The sequence below is a fragment of the Microcebus murinus genome, chromosome 9 (genome assembly GCF_040939455.1).
Source record: "Microcebus murinus isolate Inina chromosome 9, M.murinus_Inina_mat1.0, whole genome shotgun sequence".
NCBI classification, from domain to species: Eukaryota; Metazoa; Chordata; class Mammalia; order Primates; family Cheirogaleidae; genus Microcebus; species Microcebus murinus.
Genome location: NC_134112.1, coordinates 85,562,294 through 85,582,876, shown reverse-complemented (window position 1 = coordinate 85,582,876; position 20,583 = coordinate 85,562,294). Strand labels below are relative to the sequence as shown.

Sequence of the window (20,583 nt, the reverse complement as noted above, 5' to 3'; positions counted from 1 at the left end):
GCTTTAAAAGCCCACACTGTTCCCATTGAGCTTTCCTGGGGGCTGGAGGGTTTCCTGAAATGCCCTTTTATTTTATGCCACCTTTTCTTCTAGTTTAATGCTCCACACGGTTTGCCCTCCAATCAAGGCCCTGTCTTGTTCCTGTCTGGTCACACAGCTGGTCTTTGTGGTGTGGCTAGCCCTTCTTACCCTGAGTCACCTCCTTGGCATAAACTATGAGGTGTGGCCCACGGGGTCCACCACAAATGTCAGAGACACTCCTATTACTCAGGAAATTCCACAGCTTTAGAGGATTCCTTCAAGGAGCTGGGACAAATCCAGACCTCTGTTAGTGTGAAGTTAATTCTTCACTACGCACATCTCTATGGCAAAATAGTCTCCTGGGACCACTTGTTCTAACACTCCACGATGTCTCATAGACCAGTGGCATAACACTAAGGATGGTTCAGAAAAATCTTAACACTGCTTACATGTTGATGAACTATGTTTATAGTCAAAACAATGTGGCCAAGGCATGAGAGTCTTTAGATCAAGCCAGGGGTAAATTTAGAGTATTTAATGGGTTTGCTCTGCTTTATGCCCTAGGAGCAAATTTCCATTAATAGTATTTCTCTCAGCTAAGCTGTTGAGAGTTATTGGGTAAGTCTACACCCCTTTGTAACCACTGGAGAACAGATACTTTGTGTTCTCCCTAAGCATCAAGACCTGAGCCTTGAGGGTTGAGCCAGCTGGGTGACAGTGGTGTTCTCTGGTGAAGGAGGATGGGTACCTAGAGGGGCCCTCCTCCCCCAACCAAATACCAAGCTTTGGGGTACCCCTGGCACCTGAATGGACTAAAAATGTTTCTCTCTCAAAAATCCATAGGTATATTTCAAATTAGCAGCATTCTTACTGCCAAGAGAACGTGTCGGCTTTACGTTTAAGTTGTAATACTTTGGCAATTAAAGTTATTCAAAACTCTTTTAAGCTCTGGGAAACCTTAAAACTGTGAATGAAGCGTTGTGCGTGTTGTTGTTGTTTTTAAGTAGCAACCATTGAAACTGAATAAACTTTGATGGGTCTTTGAAAGCATCACTACGAAGGTGAAAAGAGGGAGATGTAATCATCATTGATTGGATCCATTTCATACACTCAGATCTATTCCCGGCTGGATATGGTCATTATTTAAGTGGCATCTGTGAAGTAAAATAGAATATTAAGCCCTCCAGCCGACTGAGTGGACCCCCTCTTGGCCAAGGAGATGCCAGGAAACCTTTAAAGCGGAGTTGCCAGCTGTATAGCCCTGGAATTTTCTGCCCCTAGGACACCCTGGGATAAGTTGGCAAACTCTGGCTTCAGGATGGAACCAGAGAATCCAAAAGAACAGCTATAGCATCAAGCATATAAATATTGACTATCACATACATATAAGGTGCTATGTAAGTGACAAAAGCCCCGGGAACAGAGACCTCTGAGGCTGCCCATGTTAATTCCTGCAGTCAACACAAGACATGCCACCCAGATAAAGGAAAAGCTTGCAGCCCAGCTTCAGGAAATCTGGTCAGCGGGCAGCCTCTAATTGTCAGCCACTTCAGGGTTAGCCTCAGCTGCAGAGGGCTGCTGCCTCGATGGAGGTCCCAGCTTCCTGGAAGATTCAGCACCTGGTGACTGAGTGAGGCCCACATACAAAAGTTTAGTGCACTTGGAATGACTTCATTCCTTTCTCCTGAGTCCCTCAGGCTATGTGAGGCCAGGGAGGACTGAACTCTGACCTTCTTTTTTTTCTCTTGTACAAATTCCTTTCTAAGAGGCCTGCTGAGTCATGCCTACAAATGATTAACTCTCATTCAATGGGTTTTTATTAACCCAGTATAATATGGCTTACTTTCCAACCTGATTCTGGTATAGCATCATATGGCAACTGGAAGACCTCCGTATCTTAACTCAAGCATTCCTTTCTACAGACTCGAAGTGTTTAAACAAAGCTTAACTCTTTCAACCAATTGCCAACTAAAGAACCCCTAAAACCCATCCACACCCATTGATTCATAAGTGGATTAACAAAATGTGGTATTTGTACACCATGGAATACTACCCAGCCATAAAGAAGGGTGACTTATTGCCTTTTGCAACAATCTGGATGGAACTGGGGACCACTATCTTAAGTGAAATATCTAAAGAATGAAAAAACAAACACCACATGTACTCTCTATTACATTGGAACTAACTGATGATCACACATGTGCATGGAGGGAAGTAAAACTCAACAGAAATCAAGTAGTGGGAAGGAGGAAGGACATGATGGGCAAAAACCTACCTAACAGGTACAATGAACACAATCTGGGTGATGGGGACACTTATAGCCATGACTCAAGCATTATAAAAGCAATCCATGTAACCAAAATGATTTGTATTCCTGTAATACTTTGGAAAAAAAAAAAAAAACCTACCTATGACTTGTAAGACTCCACTTTGAAATGTCCCATCCTTTTCAGACCTAATCAATATCTACCTTCCAAGTATTGGTTTATGGTTTAACCTGTAATTTCTGTCTTCATAAATGGACAAAACCAAATGGTAACCTTACCCCCATGGGCTCACTTTCTCAAGACCTCTTGAGATCACGTTCTCTGGGCCCCAGTCACATAACACATATTCAGCTCAGAATAAACTTCTTTTTAAAATGATGTTACAGAGTTTGGAGTTTTTTTCTGTTAACATGATCATTGCAGATCAGCTTTTTCTTCTGCCCAGGCCTCCTCCTTCTTTATGCAGGTGTTGATCCCTAACAAACATTTGAACCCCAGGCTCTACCTCAGCATCTGCTTCCAGAGAACCCAGCCTCAGTGGTCCCGCTGCCCACAGCCCACAACTTAGAGGAATCCTGAAATGGCACCTGCCCTTGATAGCATTCCTGGGGGATGCTGAGGTGTGCAGAGAATGCAGACTCTCTAATCAATCAACAACAGAAGCCCTTTTAGATAGTCCAGTTTTGGGCACCACCCCCAACTTCTTGTGGATGGACCCAGATATGGGGGGACAAAAGGCCACAGATCTGAATATTTTAAATTATTCTTTGTCATTTAGAAGAACTTCATTGCAGATGGGAAAGGGGGCTCACTACCTGAGGAAAAGGGATGACCCACAGTGACTCCTCACATCAAAATGGCCTCACATCAAAATGACCAGGTTATGGAGCTCAACCTAACACCCGCTCCAGGATCGTCTTATGGTGAGCAGAGAGAAGGGCTCACCACACTCTGGTAGGGAGGACCGAGGACCACTCTAAGTGGACCCGTCCAGCAAATTTCACAAATGCTATTTGAAAAGAGTGCTGATTACATATATTTGAAGGGGGTCACAGTGTTTGCCCAGAAAAATATTTCAGATTTATAAAGGAGTAAAAATGTTGGTACAGGGAGTAAAACGTTAAGGGTCTCATCATCAGTTGATATTCAGATTTTCTTTCCCTAACTACTGACATGAATATTGAATTATTATGGAGGGACTGAACTATTCCTGGATTTAGTCAGGAGACTGAGATCAAAGATTCTGCTCTGGGTCATTTCAGAGGCTCACAGCAATTTATCTGAGCCTGATTCAGCATTTAGTTCATTTTGCCTTGACTCATAATTAGTTGCTTATATATTTATCTCCTCCATGAGGCCATAAAGTCCTTGAGGATAGAGATGTTTTGACTTATTTTGACATCTCACTCCTCCATACCCTATTCCATCCCCAGTGCTTTGTGCCCACTAGATTTGCAATAATTAGAGGAAAAGGTAACAAAGAACAAGGAAAAGTGGCAGAATAGTGAAGACTCAGGTTGTAAGAAAGTATGTTGCAACTGTGCTATATGTTAAAGCCTGGAACAAGTGACATGAAATTGTATCAAAGGAGCTGTAGCCATCCAGTTAGGCAAATCTCTACAATGCCAATATTACTTAGCAAGGCATTGAGATCTTTCAATGGGTCTGAAGATGGTCCTGCCATAAGTTCATTTGAAAAGACAAGAACCTGCTCAAATTATCTACTGAGTTCACATGGCCCAAAGTGGTCCTGGGACACCTGGCATGTTCTGTGGTCCCAGTAGAGAGAGAAGGGGCTAGAGTTGGGTATATTGTAGGCAAATGTCCACATGTTTTTCCAACTCTGACTTCCTCTGGTCAATAGAATGTGTGCACTTCCAGGTACCCAGATACCAGAGGCCCCTTTGGTCTCATTCTCCCATGAAGTCCCTTCCTTTAGCCTTTCTAGCTACCAATATCCTCCTGTCCCTTTTTGGCCACTAAGTTTTCTAGGGCAGAGGTAATTCCATTACTTTTTTAAGCAATGGGTGTGTTAACTTAAAATCATGAGATCTATGAATTTGGAAAGGAGAACTTTATTTCTTATCATTGGTTGCGACTTGCAGACTGGAAAGTAGAATCTGCCACTGAGACCAAAAGCAGGCAGTTTGCCCGGGCAAGAGTGGGATAAGAGTTTTATGCTAAGTGGGTTGGCTAAATATACATATTTAATAGTTTACAACAGATTACAAGAGGATCATAAATATTCATTGTGGGTCATTCACATTCATGATACGCAAACATACTTGTTACAGAGGTTCTATGTTCACTTTGGGGTGGGGACTTAACATTAAAGTGCAGTAAAATTAGGCTCTGTACATCAAAAAGTGAAGCAGAGCACATGAAGGAGCTTCATCTAGAGCCTCCATAAGCTGGCCAGAACCAGTCCATTGTCAGTGGTCATTTATCAGGAAGGAATGCACTGTGAAGCTGGTCAGTTCTCATGTCCAAACAGCAAAAGAGGAAAGGAGTCTGGTTGCAGCATTAGATGGTTGGTTGAAGTCAAGGAGGGGGGAGCTTTCCTTTCTTTGTTGTCCCAAGGCTGGTTTCTGTTTAACTATTAGAAAAGAGATTTGGTATCCATGAGTAAGGAAGGGGGTGTACTGAGGTGTGACTAAGAGGGAATGGCCAATCATGGCTGGGAAACTTAGTTATGTAAAGTTTTCCTGGGGTTTCCTTGGTCAAAAGGGGTCCATTCAGTTAGTTGGGAGGCTAAGGATTTTGTTTTACTTCTACAGATGCATCTAAATTCCAAGATACCATTTCCCCATTAATGTAAAAATACATATATTTCATTAGTAATACATGTTATTTGAAGAAAGAGCACTTTTTATATAAATCATTCCAGACATCTTTTAATACATATATTAATATTGTTTTATATTAGAAAAATATACTTTTTACATAATAATGCATTTAAATCAACTGTCCATGTCAATAGATATACATTGCCATCTTTTTTTATGCCCACAGATAATTCTATCCTATGGATATAGCATAATTTGCTCAGCAAACCTTATTGCTGGCATTTAGACCATTTCCAGTTTTTCACTATTTTGTTCAGCCATTTCTGAAACTGTTGCTAATAGCCTAGAGGAGAAATAATATATCTTCATGGTTCACAGTTTGTGAACACACTTTCACATACATTGTATCATCAAATCATTCTAACAACCAGGGGTGGTAGATATTTTCAGAAATGAGAAGCTTAGGAATGTTGTAACTTTGCCCAAGCTGGGTAGGAAAAGTGTGCCTCATAACAAGCATTTTTACCTCTAAGAAATGTAACTTACACAGAACAAAAGGACAACATGGATGTAAAGATAATTTGATTAAAAATTAATATCTTGCATATTAGCAATTTTAGCCCATTGTGTGGAGCTATTTTGTAATCTTTATTGCAGTTTTAGGGAAATCTGTCAAATTTCTGAGTTCTTTGTAGGCACTTTCAACTCTTTTACCCTTTACTTATAATTCATTCCCAACCAATGACCTTATTTGTAGTTGGAAAATACAGGAACAAACAAAATGTCCAGTCATGGAGGATGTGCTGGATCAACCTAAATATCTTGGCTTCTGTGTGAAAAGTATGGAGAATTTCCCTCTCTTCTCTGTTCACGCAGTGAGCACTCTGGAATGTGAGCTCCCGAGAAGTGCTTGTCCCAGCCTCTGGCCTCACTCATCCAGGCTGAGACAGGGGGCCGTGAGCCACAAGACCATGACAGTGACAGACCCTCAGCTCACAAATGCCCCTTCCTCATTGGTTGATGGGGGAGCAGCCACATGGTGGCTGTATCACTAACACCAAATATTAAGTGCCACATGATGATATGCTTAATAAAAAATTAAGTTGTAAAATGACAAAAACATCCATCTCCTTCCTTTTCCTAACTTAAGCTGTAGACCAAAGCAATCTTTTTTCTTCTAAGTAAGATTTAATATATATTTTCCTTCTCCCCTCTCCTCTCCCCACCCTGCTGCGTGTGTTGCACAAACACACAGCTGTGCACACACACTTGTGAGCACCAGTCCTCGCTTGACAAAAGAGATTTAAAATGAAAAAAGAGGGGAAGGGAGGGTAGAGAGAAAGAAACAAGCTAGCTGGATGGATGTGCCTCCAAATCTCAGGGGTACTGGCTAATGTTAGCGTAGCTTGGAGACGGCCTAATCATTTAATGAAATATAGGGAAGAGAAGAGAAGCATTTGCTATTCTAAAAAACCACAAGTCAGTGAATGCAAATGTGCCCTATTCAGAAAACCAAATTAAAGGAACTACTGGGAATTCTCTGCATAGTTAAACAGAACAATTTCCCCCCCTTTAAGGCCATGTTTACCCTGCAGAAATCACATACCCTTAAGTGGGAAACCTAAAAACGCATCATTTCCAGGAAGGATGTGCTGCTTTAGCCGGGCCCTGTCCTTCAGAGGAAGAAACCTGAAATCCATCGTTGCCCTGGACAGCCCAGCCATGTACTGCAGCTGCAAAGAGAGAAAACGGGCTCCAGGGCTTGTATCTAATTCCTCATGACAGGTGTCTGGGCGGTCAGAGCCTTGCCCTTCCTCTAGCCCAGGAGTCCTCAAACTACGGCCTGCGGGCCACATGCGGCCTGCCAAAGATATTTATCCAGCCCAAGGGGTGTTTTTGCCTCCGCCGCCGCCTGTCCTGCTTAGCAGCCAACTCATCTCGGGCCCACAGTGCGCATGTGTGGAATGTGCGCCACACTCTCTAAAAGCTCTCTAACGGCCCTCAAACGATCTGAGGGACAGTGAACTGGCCCCCTGTTTAAAAAGTTTAAGGACCCCTACACAGCCGCACTCCAACGTGAAGACGGTTCAAGAAATTGAAGACTAAGGAAGCGCCTTCCAAAGCCGACGTCAGGTAACAGGCCAGTGAACGGTTACAGGAGAGCTTGTGGCCCAGTTCTTGAAATTTGTCACTGGGTCAATTGCGAACATTTATTCAAGATGTGTATTCTCTGCTCACATTGCTGGAGGGCTTTTTTCCCAATTGCTCTGTCTCCATCTCCAGCCAGGCCATGTTAGTTTCAGGTAATGGAAATGCCCTCAGCATAGCCCAAGCCAAAAGAGGATCTGTGTGAGGATTCTGAGACCTCATAAGGAAAAAACCCAGAGTGGGAGGTGGTGCATCTGCCCCCATCTGGGGCTCTGCCCCCTGTGTTTGTTCGCCTCCCTGTCTCCATCTCTGAGTCTGCGTCTCTCTCCACGTGGGTTCCTTGTCATGCTCTCTTCACATCCTCCTCTCTGGCAGGAGACTCATTTCCACAGCTCCAGGGGGATTTGTCTTCAATGCTGCTGCAATCAGCTGAGACTGATTCTTCTCTGCTTCTCAGTTCCAGATTCCTAGACGATAGAAACCTGAGAACAAAAAGAACACACTGCCTGCCTTTATGGAATGATAATTTAGTAGAGAGAAACACTTCCCCAAATAGGCACATGAATAGACTAATCACAAAGTGAGAGGCAGTAGTACACAAAAGTAGAGACTGCCATGGAAAAGAATAATAGTGCAGGGGGATTATGAAGATTGGGGGTGTCCTCAGGGAGTGACACTTAGATAGAGCCATGAAAAGGAGTGGGAACTAGCCATTCAATGGGAAGGAGAAGAACATTCCAGGCCAGGGAATGACATGAAAGAAGCCCTGGGGCAGGGAAGAGCTGAGCTTATTTAAGGACCTCACATGGGAAGCTATGAAAGAATTCTAAGCATGTGTATCATTCTGTTTGTTTGTTTTAAAAGATCATTCTGTCTACAGTGTGAACTGATAGAACTAGGTAGCAACAACAGAGTCAGGGAGACCAGTTAGGAGCCCATTTCGGGGGGGGCAGAGGAGAAACTATGCTGGCTTCCTAGTCCAAGGTTACAGGTCACAACAGTGACCAGACTAAAGTTACCTGGGGGTTACATCTCCCCAGGTTTCTGGTCTGAGAAACTGGGCACCTGCAGGTGCCAGCACCCAAGATGGGAAGCCCTGAAGCAGGAGCAGATGGGAGGGGAGGGGACACTGCTCTGCTTTGGACACATTAGGCTTCAGCTGCCTCTGAAACATCAAAGTAGAGTTGAAGACCAGGAAATTGTAATATATAAGAATCTGATGCTCAGAAGAGAGGTCTGACTGAGGATGATTAATTTGAGAGCCATCAGGATAAAAAGTGTTTTTTTTACAAAATCATGGGAATGGATGAGGCCACCCAGGGAGAAATGCAGAGTGAAGTGGGCACAGGGCCTAGGATTGAGCTGGGAAACTCCAACATTTAGAGCTGGGGCAGAGGAAAAGCAGCTAGAAAGGCTGAAAGGGAATGGCTGGAGAGGAAGAACGGAAACATGGCAAGCCCTGTCACATAGCAAGGAAGCAGGAGGTAGGCAGCTGGAGCAGGCGCTGCTGGGAGATCTGGTTGCTTAAACCAACACCAACCCAAGGCCTACTTGTGGAGGTTTAGGCTGGTCAGTGGGCCCTGGCAGGTGTCTACTAGACATAGTGAATGGTGGTACTATCTTTTTCTTTTTTCTTTCCAGTCTCTTCATGTTTTATAACTATTCTGGGTAGACATTTTCCTCTAAATTCCAACTCTAAACTCCATATCCATCCATGCACCCACCCATCCACCCAAGTCCCAGACTGCCCACTAAATAGCATGGCACTCGAGAATACACCAGGAGGAGCCCTCGGTCCTCTTTCCTCTCACTTTCCCTACTGGTTTTTGCTTTCTGACTCTGAAGGAATTGTGCAAGATTTGTATCACGTACATATAATGATATCCATTCTGGCATTTGGTCTTGGTAAAGCACCTCGGATCCCAGTTTAATTATGTTGAGTTAGTAGTACTAATAATAGAGATAATAATAACACCATGATTGGAACAATCTCCCTTTTAATGAAGAGAAAGAATATTTCTAGCTTCCAAATTACCCACATTGTGTTTTCGCACAGTCTAGATTGCCTCTAACCCATTTAAGACCACTTTCCCTCAGTTAACTCAGTTCCTTTCAACATTTGCATTTTTTTCCAGCCTGTCAGCATGAAAAACTCTTATGTAGTGGTGCCTTAAAGGTCAGTGTAGTACCGTCATAAAGACTGATGAGACTGTTTTCTCAAAAGACAGATCTGTTGTGTTGCTCTTGGTGGTGAGCCTCATTGTCTTCTTGCAGCAGATGCCCTGTCCTGGCTTCCCCAGCGCCCCTGCCCACGGCGGACTTCTTCCATGACCTCTGTCACCATTGGAACCGCAGGTTCTCCCTTTCTCGGGTAGGTCCATTTCTCCTGCTACCAGTCGGACTTAGTTGTTATGTATCATTTATCTATCCAGGTTTGGAATGACAGTAGATTTCACATGAACTTCCCCACATAGATTCACATACTCCCGAATGAACTTCTGTGGCACAAATGATAAAATAAGGCATTACCAGTCCTTCCTCAAACCTTCTATTGAGTCGAAATCTACCTACCACCAGTTTCTTTTCTTTCCCTAGACTGTTTCAAAGTGACTTAATGGTCCTTTCACTCTGGGCCATTTGTAGCTCCTTGACCTCTCTACTTGCCTGGCCTCTCTGCCACTTACCTGGTTCCAACAATGCTCAGTCCATCCTAGATTTTCAAGACCTGAGGCCACCCTTTATCTTTCTTCAAGGCAGCCTGTCCCATAGGACTCAGATTTTTTAACATTCTCCTTCCCCTAAACCCTGAGCCAACTCCATCAGCAGATTGCCTCGCAACCATGTTAGAAGCAGGTAGGGTACCATCATTGGATGCACTTTAAAATAGACTAAGCACATAAATCCTTAGTCTATAGATAGACTTCATCAGCTTGTGTTTGCTGTGGCAGGTGATGAATTAGGGCGATTCACCTTCCAGCAAGTGAGGGTTGTTAACACTGCAAGGGCTCTGCCAAAAAAAGAGGTTGCCGAGTGTCTTTCCCTGGGGTCTTTCAAAATGAAATGAACTTTCCTCAGATGATTTAGGGGGACAGATCAGATGACTTTTCAAAATTCCTTCCAGTGTTGAGTTTCTACTATTCATCTCTCCCCAACTCTGCCCTGGAATTGCAGGAACAGGAGGGTTGCGCTGTGATGGATACCACTCATCCTCCCCGCTTTGTGTTCTCTGTCGCTCTGATTTTATTGATGGGTGAGGTGGACTTCTTGTAAATCTATCAAAAAGATATCTGAAGCATACCCTGGGGGTACATATTGAATCTAAGAACCTGCTGTCCTTCTGTTTCTTTCCCCAAATACCAACTGTGCATCTGTTCCCACACTTGACCACGTATTGGATTTGCTGATTTTCTTTGCTTATGTTCAGCTTTCCAAGTTTTGAGGGAATGAGCCCTTCTCTGAGGCATACAAAGTCTCCTGAGACATCATTAATCCATGGAATTCTTCATTTGACAGAGTAACTAGGAACCCAGAAGTGTATTCCTATGAAGCCTCTTGAATGTAAAAGCTAAAGAGGATTGATTGACCCTCACCCTCTCACTCAGCGCAGGTGCATTGCGTGGATTAACGTGGTGTGTGCCACTCAAGCCATTCACTTGCTCCACAAACATTAGCAAGCACCCATTAGGTGCTAAGCTCAGTGGCAGGGAGACTCCCAAAGCCATAGTGTTGATGGCATAGCAGTGAGTACAGCTACCTTTCCATGACACAGCATGCTGTACAACAAAGGAGGGAGAGAGTTTCAGGAAGGTGGGTGAAAGCCTGGATTCTGGAGCCAGACAGACCTAGGCTTCTACCCAACCCGGCTTCACTACTTTGCAGCTGTGCGACTTTACACATTTCCAAACCCCCAGTAAGCCTTGGTTTCTTCCTCTGTGAAATGAAGATAAATGTAAAGTTGTTGCGAGGATTAAGTGAACAAATGAATGTGAAATGTTTGACCAGTGTCCAGAGTGCATTAAACATGTAATGACTACTCCTAGCCCCTCGATTCAGCTGGACGATTTTGTGGAAGGCACATCTCAGTGCCTGGCTGCATTGAAAAAGAAAAAAACAAAAACACAGTTTCTCCCCCAGAAAGCCTTGGAACCAACGTCTTGTCTGCAAGTGTCATAAAGAGGTGAAGAGACTGCATTGCACAGTTGAGAGCAAGCAGGGCTCCCCAACAATTCTCTTTCCTCTTCTCCCTGCCCCAAATACCACTCCTTGTGCAATGACCCCCACTCTCCACCTTCCATAAGTCCTTCTCGCCTCCTACCCCAGCCACCTGGCTCCCACACTCCTCCTCACTCCCAGCACACCTCCAGCACACCCCATCCCACCTTCCCACAACCAAGAAGCCTCCTACAGAAGCAGTCCTCAGTTTGCTTTTATGATGTCTTTGCATGATTTTTAAACATGCAAGGCATTTATCAGCATTTCTAAGGATTGTGGAGGCTGTTAGCTTGAGGGAAGTAATTTTTCCCACTTGTATTTAGGAAAAAAAACCAAAACCTTGAGTTTAAGGGGAAAAAAATCTACAGGAGAATCTGAAAGGATGGAGGAGGAAGCAGGAGAAAGTGGAAAGCAAGGTTTTTCTCCTCTTTGCAAGAGATAATGAGTACCTGTCCTTCCAAAGCAGGAGGGAATAACTGCTCAGTAGATTCACCCTGGAAGGAAAGAAAGGACACTAATTGCACGCACTTCAGTGGTTCAGAGTCTGTGGTTCTTTCCTCTTTACCATCACTGAGGGAGCGAGAGCGGGGCTTTCTGCAGAATGCAGTGGGGTCCTCTACACCTCCCTCCACTTGGGAACACAGAAGGAGGCACACATCCCCTACCCAGGCAGAAAATGCAGAAACACACTCTCAGGCCAGTCTGACTTCCCCCAAATCACACAGCATCCCTGAAGAGGAACAAAGCATTCGAGGACCCGGATACAAAACAAAGCTGGTGTGTGGTGTGGAGCTGCCCACAGAGAGGAACTGAGGCACAAAATTACAACTTGAGGAAAACTTACATAGCAAGAGCCAGATTTAAATCCAGAGCTCCTGGGTTTGGTCTGGCCCCTGTGAGAGCGGGTGTCCACAGGTGCAGTCAGCAACAGCTCTCTGGTACATCAGACGAGCCCTTCTCCATTAACCTTGGCTATGTGTGTCATCAGATATACTTTAAAGTGGACAGAGGGTAGGAGCGTGAAGTCAATTGAGTGCGGTCTGTATGCCAGGAGCCTGATGTCTGTCCTTTTACTGAACTCTCAGGGTGAGGTAGGTGCTATTTTTCTCTTTTTATAGATGAAGAAATTAAAGCTGAATGTTTTCAAAACAACTTGCTTAAGTTTCAACAACCAAGAAGAAGCAGAGTCAGGATTTAAAGCCAGATTCATCTGATTCCAAAGTATCTATTTTCCCATAACTCCATACATTCATTCTTCCCCATTTTCAGGGTTTCACACTACAATTAAAGCCTCACTTACCTCATGGAAAAACTTTACATGTTCCTAAATTAAGGCTTGATAGAGAGACCCCCCCAAAATCATTTTCCATTAATAAGTAATTAATAATTAATAATAAGTTCCATTTTCCATTAAAAAGTGACAGATAGGTTAATTAGCTTGATTTAATCCATCCACAATGTAAACATATATCAAGACATCACCTTGTACCCCATCAACATATACAATTATTATTTGTCAATCAAAAATTAAATTAAAAAATCATTTTCATGGAAAAAAAATCACATAAACCCAACTCAATTAAAATCATCCATCTACCCATTGCTCAAAAACCTGGACACACTCTCCTACTTTCAATCTCTGGCTTTACTATTTCCTGGGCATGTTCAGAATGGACAAATGACCACAACATCTGACATACAAGTCAAATATAATTTTCCTGTAAATGGAGGAGGAAATCTCTTTCTGAGATTGCAGTGGTCTGAGTCTCACCTCTGCACAGGCTCAGAGCAGCTTAAGACCATTCACTGAGGCAGCCATAGTGCCCTAAATGCATACTGAATGATTGTGCATTTGAATGCTGTCATTCACCATTTCAGGAGCCGAAATGAATGTATCTGTATAACTTTTTTCACAAAATATAGAATCACAGCAAATGAACCTTCTCCCTCTCCTCTAAAACACGTTGCCTAAATGTGCTCCTTTGTTCGCAGACTTAATGAACTCTCCTCACTGTCGGGTGAAGGACCAAAGAGAAAAAAAAATCTTTGATTAAAAAGAGAGAAGAAGAGTCATTTAATCACTACCCTCCTAGTCTGAGAAGTCTGTCTAGAGTGTCTGACTTGGGCTTTCTTTCAAGAAAGGGACTTCTTAACTAGAACTTAGCTTTTTTCTTTTTATATTTCTAATTTGACCTACTCAAATGGCATCTGGGTCTATGAGGAGATGGGAGGGAGGGTCTCAAAGAGAAGGAATAATTGCAAAATTATTTGACTTGAGGGAAGTCTATAGGCTGTAGAATATTTGTTATTTTGTCATTTCTTCTGTAATTCACAGTCATAAGTAGGGCTAAGAAGGCTGGCCCTTACTCCCTGAGCTGCTAGGCAGAGTAAAGCCATCTGCAAAAACAAAGCAAAGCATCAACTCTGAATGTGCAAGGCAATGTTCACTTTAGGTAGAGAAAAAAGCAACTGCAAGTATTGCTTTCTCTCCATCACACCAGCCTCAAAATATCTCTGGGGGTCTTTTTTCTGTGGCTGATCCATCCTGGATTCTCCTTGGCCAAATGATCAACCCTAAACTCCCTGCCACTGAAAAAAAGTGGTTCCAGAGACTCCCCACACAGTCATCAGCACATCACGACCTCATTTCCCAGAATGTCACATGTGGTTTTGCTTCTCAAATTTCGTGCTCAAACTTTCCTGTGAGGCCTCCAGCCAAGGACTGCGTCTGCCTCCTCCAGCTCCCCATATTGCTGTCTGGCATATTGTTGACTCTGTATTAATGACAAAAATAAAAATGATGCTGACACCAGCCAATAAAGGAACTAGATGGGGAAACCTCTGAATCCTCTTGATGCATCAGCAAATTGCAAGTTGAAGACAACCATTGAAAACTTAGGTTGGAAAACACATTAGCAGCCATATATATGGCCATTAAGAATCTTAACCAGATGGAAGGCACAAAAAGCATAGCAGCAAAGCACCTCTTCCGCTCTCCCAGCTACTTGGAACAGCAAAACTCACAACCAGTTGAAGCATATATTGTGCAAACAGCCCATGCCAGAGACTTCAGGTACCTGTAATTAGAGGAAGAGGGGAGTTGGCCCAGATTTATAGATTTCCTATAATGAGATCATTACTTTATACACTTATCCAATTCTGCAATGAAGAGTTTCTTTCTAATCCCATTATGACTTTCTACGAGTTACTTCAATGTACAAGGCTAGGAGTTTACAGACATAAAACTTGGATTCTGGTAGGACATAGATGACCAAAGAAAGCTCTGAGAATTCAGGAGCTCTGGATTTAAATCTGGCTCTTGCCATGTAAGTTTTCCTCAAGTTGTAATTTTGTGCCTCAGTTCCTCTCTGTAAATTGGATAGGAGAGGTATAATGGTATACTAATGTATACCTAAGACTATTGAAACAGTGAGAATTTTGAGAGATTAAAAACATGCTGCAGATATAAACTACACATGCAGTTTATAAGGTTTCTTAATTTGAGAAACCCAAGGTACGTCAAAAAAATTCATTTTGTTAATATTCACTGAGCATATGCTGTGAATAGCCAGGAAATGATGTCAGTGCTGGTGATACAGCAGTGAACAGACCAAGTCCCTGTCCTTAAGGAGCTTACATGCAAGTCAGAGGGGATAGAAGAAAAACATTAACATAATATGAACACAATATAATAATCTGTGGTATTAGTAAGTGTGAAAGTTGTCAGAATCAAAATGGAGTCACTAATGTTAAAAAAAGCACTGACAAATAGAGCTGGGAAAGCCATGAAGAAAGGGTTTTCATACTTATATGCCTGATAACAAAATTCATCACAAAAGACTGTAAAAACCATAACCTCATACCCTTGCACACAGAACATTGCAAACTTACACAATAAATACTTCTACAAGGACATCTGCCTCGCAATTGCCTGTCAACTTTGGACTGGTGTCACCCTTGTTATTGATTTTTGTAGCCAAGGACAATCATTTCAAAACAATTACATAATCCTCCTCATTTTTTTCCTTTAAAAACCTTTGTCTACCTTTACCTTCCTGAATACACACATAGCTTACTATGGCATGCACATTTCCATTGCAGTACTCTGCTACCAAATAAATACCTTTTCTTTTAGAGAGCCTCTCTCTGTCATTTAAGTTGGCATAGTATGCCTAAAAGTAGAGTAAGGAGCTAGAGAGTGATGGAGAGGGGAGGGTGCTGCTATTTTAGGCCAGGTGACCAGGTACAGTCTCTCTAACAAGTTGGCATTTGAGCAGAATCTGAATGAAGTGAGGAAGTGAGATGTGGGTATTGAGGAAGGAACATTCCAAGGAGAAGGAACAGCAAAATGCAAAGGCTCACCCATCTCTCAGTATCATAATCAGAAAAGGGACGAAGATTTGCCTCCTCAAACAGAGATTGAGAAAGCTGAGGCCCAGAGAAAGGGGAGACCTGGGCAAATCCTAAACTACTGCTTCCAATCCCTGAAACGGGAGTTCTGGTTTCCATTTGGCAAAAGAGACTGAGGTTTTGCTTGTTTCTTTGTTTGTTTGTTTTTCCACAGTCTGGACAGGGGCAGAGTCAAGATGTGGCAGGTCTGGCTGCAGTCCCACCTATTCTGTCAGTGCTCTGGTCTGAATATTTTTGTCCCTCCAAAATTCATATGTTGAAATCCTGGCACCCAAGGTGATGGTGTGAGGAGATGGGGTCTTTGGGAGGTGAGTAGGTCATGAAGTAGAGCCCTCGTGAATGAGATTAGTGCCCTTTTAAAAGAGCCCCTGGGGAACTCCTTTGCTCTTCCACCACATGAGGACCCAAAAGGAAGGTGCTGTCTATGAATCAGTCTATGAACTGAATCTGCCGGCACCTTGATTTTAGACTTTCCAGCTTCAAGAAGTGTGAGAAATAAGTTTCTGTTGTTTATAAGCCACCTACTGTATGGTATTTTGTGGTAGCAACCTGAACAGACTAAGATAGTTGAAAACCCGAAACTATGTTAAAAGCCAAGCTACAGCAGCTTTCCACTGTTTTCTCAGACCCATATTTCTCTGACTGTGAAAATCCTTCTGCTTTTTTTCTGTAAAATGGGGATTGAATTGTGTGTGCCACTGAAAATGGCAGCAGGAAGCTCTGGAAGTAGTCTTATTTGTACAAAGCAACACCATTCTCCACCTACACCATGCCTGTGAGTGGGCAGCAGGCAAAACAAAGCCAGGGCCCTGTACATTATACACAAAGTGCCCATTACACTCTCACTAAATATTATTTTTTGCAAAGGCTCTAGCTAAATTACAATCCACTTTACAGTCTGAATGCACCTCGTTGTAGTGTGTACATTATACTGAGCCACAAAATGTTTTAAGGTTTCTTGGGTTGGGAATAGGTATAAAATTACAGTCCATTATTATTATAAATTTCTTTTCATTACTCTTTGTTATGTTTCTTAGCCCTAACCAAAGTAATTCTTACTCTGCTGACTGTTTACAACCTTCAGCTATAAGTGGATGGTCCCCGAGTTCCTCCAGATCATCATTTACTGAGCTCCAGCTATTCAGCTCTTTTAATCTTTCTTCATAAATCAAGTTGTCCTTCTCCATCATTCTTGTTGCTTTTCCCCTAACACTCACCCCATTTGTCTGTACCTGGCTGGTAATTAGGTGCTCAGAGCTGAGCACAGCCTTCCAGGTGGGGTCTCAGCAGAGTCGTCTGTTTCTCCAAGCGGTGCTTAGCAGATCCATTTCCATTTCCTCCTGGGCCCCACATTTCAATCCAGACAGAGCCAAGCTAAAGAGAGCACAAAGGAGAACAACACACAATGTTACCCAGGCCCAGAAAATAGGTCCTAGGAGGAAGATACAGAGCTGGGCTGTGTTCCATTTTGGGCCCAGGAGCAGTCACAGGAAGAGAAGATATGAAGAGGGCAGGGAGTAATTTTCTCCTCCATCTTCAGTAACGGGGAAAGAACAGGTTTTATGCTGCAGTAGAAACACTTTGTCTTAAACGTTATAAAAACCTGCATAGGGCTGACCTTTCTAGGATTTCTTTCTTTCCAGAAGTCACCAGAAGCTTCCTTTACAGTGAGGTGACAGTCAAGGTGGAGCCTTCCATCCCAGGGGCATGCTGAGGCCACAACCCAGAAACTTGCTCTGTCCTGCCCACGTTCCCTCCCCTCTGACATGCTCCTTTTCTTTCCCAAGTCACAGAAAGGGGCGCTTTCCTAGCTACTCACCCACAGTGACCTAGAAGGGATTCATTTTCTCCTTAGTGGGTTCATGAAAGAGAAAAAATCACAATCAGCAGACAGCTTGTATGGATTCATGTGAATCAGTCACACCTCTCTGGCAATTTTGTTAGCTTAGTTTTTGCTCCTCTCATGTATCTACTCCAGACTCAAACGTAACACTTATCATAGAGTAGGCAACTGGCAGACACTTAGGAGATGGCCCCAAACAGTGGATTAGCATGTTTTTAAACCAGAAGCCCTGAGTTTGTTGTCTGGTGCTCCTATCAGCAGCTAGGTGATTTTGGGGTAGGTAACAACCATTTTGGGCCTCAGTTTCCTCATATATAATACATCTCATTGGGGTTTTATCATATGTAAGTGAGAGAACATAAGTAAAGCCCTTGACATATAACAGGCATTGATACTAAGTTTGTTTTGGACCCCTGCAGGGAAAACCTATAATGGCAACTGGCTCTGGTAGACCTCACAATTTTTCAACATTTCCGTAATCATCTCTACTTAGGGAAAGTAACTGTTTGGAGAAAAAAATTCAAATAATGCAGTTCGTCTAATCCATTAGCAAGACAGCATAGACGTTCATAACCTAGCTTTGATCTGCGATTTGGAGAAAGGAATTTCCAAACACTTGAGGGATCATTTCTCTCCCTTGATGTGATGTTGGAATTTAACTCCTATTAACTATAACAGGCATAATGAGTTGGCAGCCAGGGGAACGTACCCTCTAGTGCTTAATGAACACAAAATAAAACATTTCCTTTTATCTTCAACATCTACCAGAGTGATTTGAATAATGATATTCATATTCATAACACATAAGACCCTTCCATCAGTTCAGTATTGTCACTAAGGCTCCTATGGAATGCCAATAAGTACGCAGAGATCTTTTAATGATGTTGTGCTATGGAAGATGCTTCTGCAAGTGGATTATGAGATCCCAGGTCAATGAGGCAGATGAAAGGCAAAGGACATTCTACAAGTAGCTGCATCTTCCCATTCAATGGAACTGAGTGACCTTGAAGTGATAACTTTCAAATAGAAGACAAATCACCTTTAACAGAGCAGGGACACTGCCACCTGACTGGATGACAGTGGGGCAGAGGCAATATTGAAGGCCATTCCCCCAAACATGAGGTTCTGCAATTTGCCCATCTGGGCCTAGAAGGGACAGATTTGGAGGTTTGAAAAGGAGAAGAGGGTAGGTTGGGAAGGTTCAGGCTATACTATAGTCCCAAATGGGACATGAGATAATAGGTACAGGGAAGCATCTCTCTCCTCCATTACATCTGTGAGCTCCTTGAGGCAAAAGACTATATCTTATGTGTCCTTATATTCTCACCTCTTAGCCCAGGGCTTGGTGCATAGAGGGCTGACAGTTTCAAAGCATTCACTATGCACCAAGCACTGAGTTAAGCATTTTACTTCGTATCATCTTATTCATTCCTCATTACAAGTCTATGAGGAAAGGAGGTATTATTATTATTATTTCCTTTTTATAGATTACAAACCTGAGTTTGGTTTAGAGAATCCTAAAAACTTACCCAAGGTCTCCCAGTAAATGTCACAGCTGAGACTAGAACCCAGTTCTGTCTGGCACCATAACTTACAATCTGATGCTCAATAAAATGTTTACTTAACAGCACTGGCTCAGTGGTGAGGTCAGTATGGGCAAAGGCTGTGTGACCTTTATACATGAGTCATGGATTAAGTCTAGAGGAAGCATGCAATGGTTCCACAGCAGGGATTGGCAAACTATTTCTTTGAAGGGCCAGATAGTAAATATTTAAGGCTTTATCACAACTACTCTGCTATCGTAGCACAAAAGCCAGCCATAGAAAATATGTAAATAAATGGGCATCGCTGGGGTCCAATAAAACTTTATTTATAAAAACGGGCAGTTGGCAGACTCTGCTGTCCCTCTCTATGGCTTGCCAGCCCCTGCTCTGCAGTGTCTCGCCCACAAAAACCAATGGCTACATTAAATTGGGGAAGACAGTGTGCAATTTGACATCCTATCAGTCAGGGTTCCAGAAGGAAACAGATAATATACTCAAAAGGTTCAGTAAAGAGAGTTTACAAAGATGCTTTCTACAGAAATGCATACGAGGTTAAGAAAACCAACAAAGAGCAGTGAAACATCCAGAAACTAGCTAAAGTAGGATGTGGTTACCAAACCTAAGCCTGAAGGGACAAATGGAGGGAACATTATTATTGGAAGCTAGCATGAGTTACATGCTGGGGAGACGGGCTTCAATCAGGAATTATGGCCCTAGGTAGAAAGATGGAGCTGGTGCTAGAAACATGGCCCAGAGGGACAAGGAACAAGAGGAATAATGACCCCATGCTCTCTGTTCCTGCCTTCTGTTCTCCTGGATGGTGCCTTCTACTTACCAAACTCAACTAGAAGCCAGAGAGCAAGAGAGCCTGGGTGATGTGCTCCAAAGAGATGGGACTCTCAGAGCTCAAAACAGCACCGAGACAAGTGGAAAATGGACCTGGAGGGACAATGAAGAATAATCTGCAAGATTTTCTATGACAAAGTTAAGCATTACTATTCTATTGAGCGGCTGACTAGTTTTTATAAATCAACCAACAGTTTGCTAAACCTACCTTTCCCCATCTTTTCGGGGCCAAGAAACTAGAGAAGGGCCATTTTCTGGGCAAAGTGGTAGCAGTCCTACAGAGAGTAGCTCTTTTCAGAGAATATCCTCACAGTTTCCTACCCAGTTTTGTTGGAAAGGTTCTTTCCAACCCAAATGTCCCTTGTCCTATCTGCTGAGGGCAACTTATTGCTTTGTCAAACCAAGTCAAAACTGAATAACAAATACAGAATCAATGAATACTGAGAAAGAGTTAACAATACTACTAAAAAAAGAAGATGCTATAAAATTATCATCCCTTAATATTG

The 20,583-nt window shown here is 42.9% G+C and overlaps 1 long non-coding RNA gene across 1 annotated transcript; it reads right to left on the bottom strand.

Moving 5' to 3' along the window:
• Positions 1-9,180: 9,180 nt before the first annotated feature.
• On the bottom strand, positions 9,181-20,164 carry LOC105857396 (uncharacterized). Its single transcript, XR_012921031.1, has 4 exons — positions 20,067-20,164; positions 17,062-17,218; positions 11,884-11,928; positions 9,181-9,720 (listed from the first exon to the last, which is right to left on the bottom strand). It is a non-coding gene; the product is annotated as an uncharacterized LOC105857396 (long non-coding RNA).
• Positions 20,165-20,583: the final 419 nt, after the last annotated feature.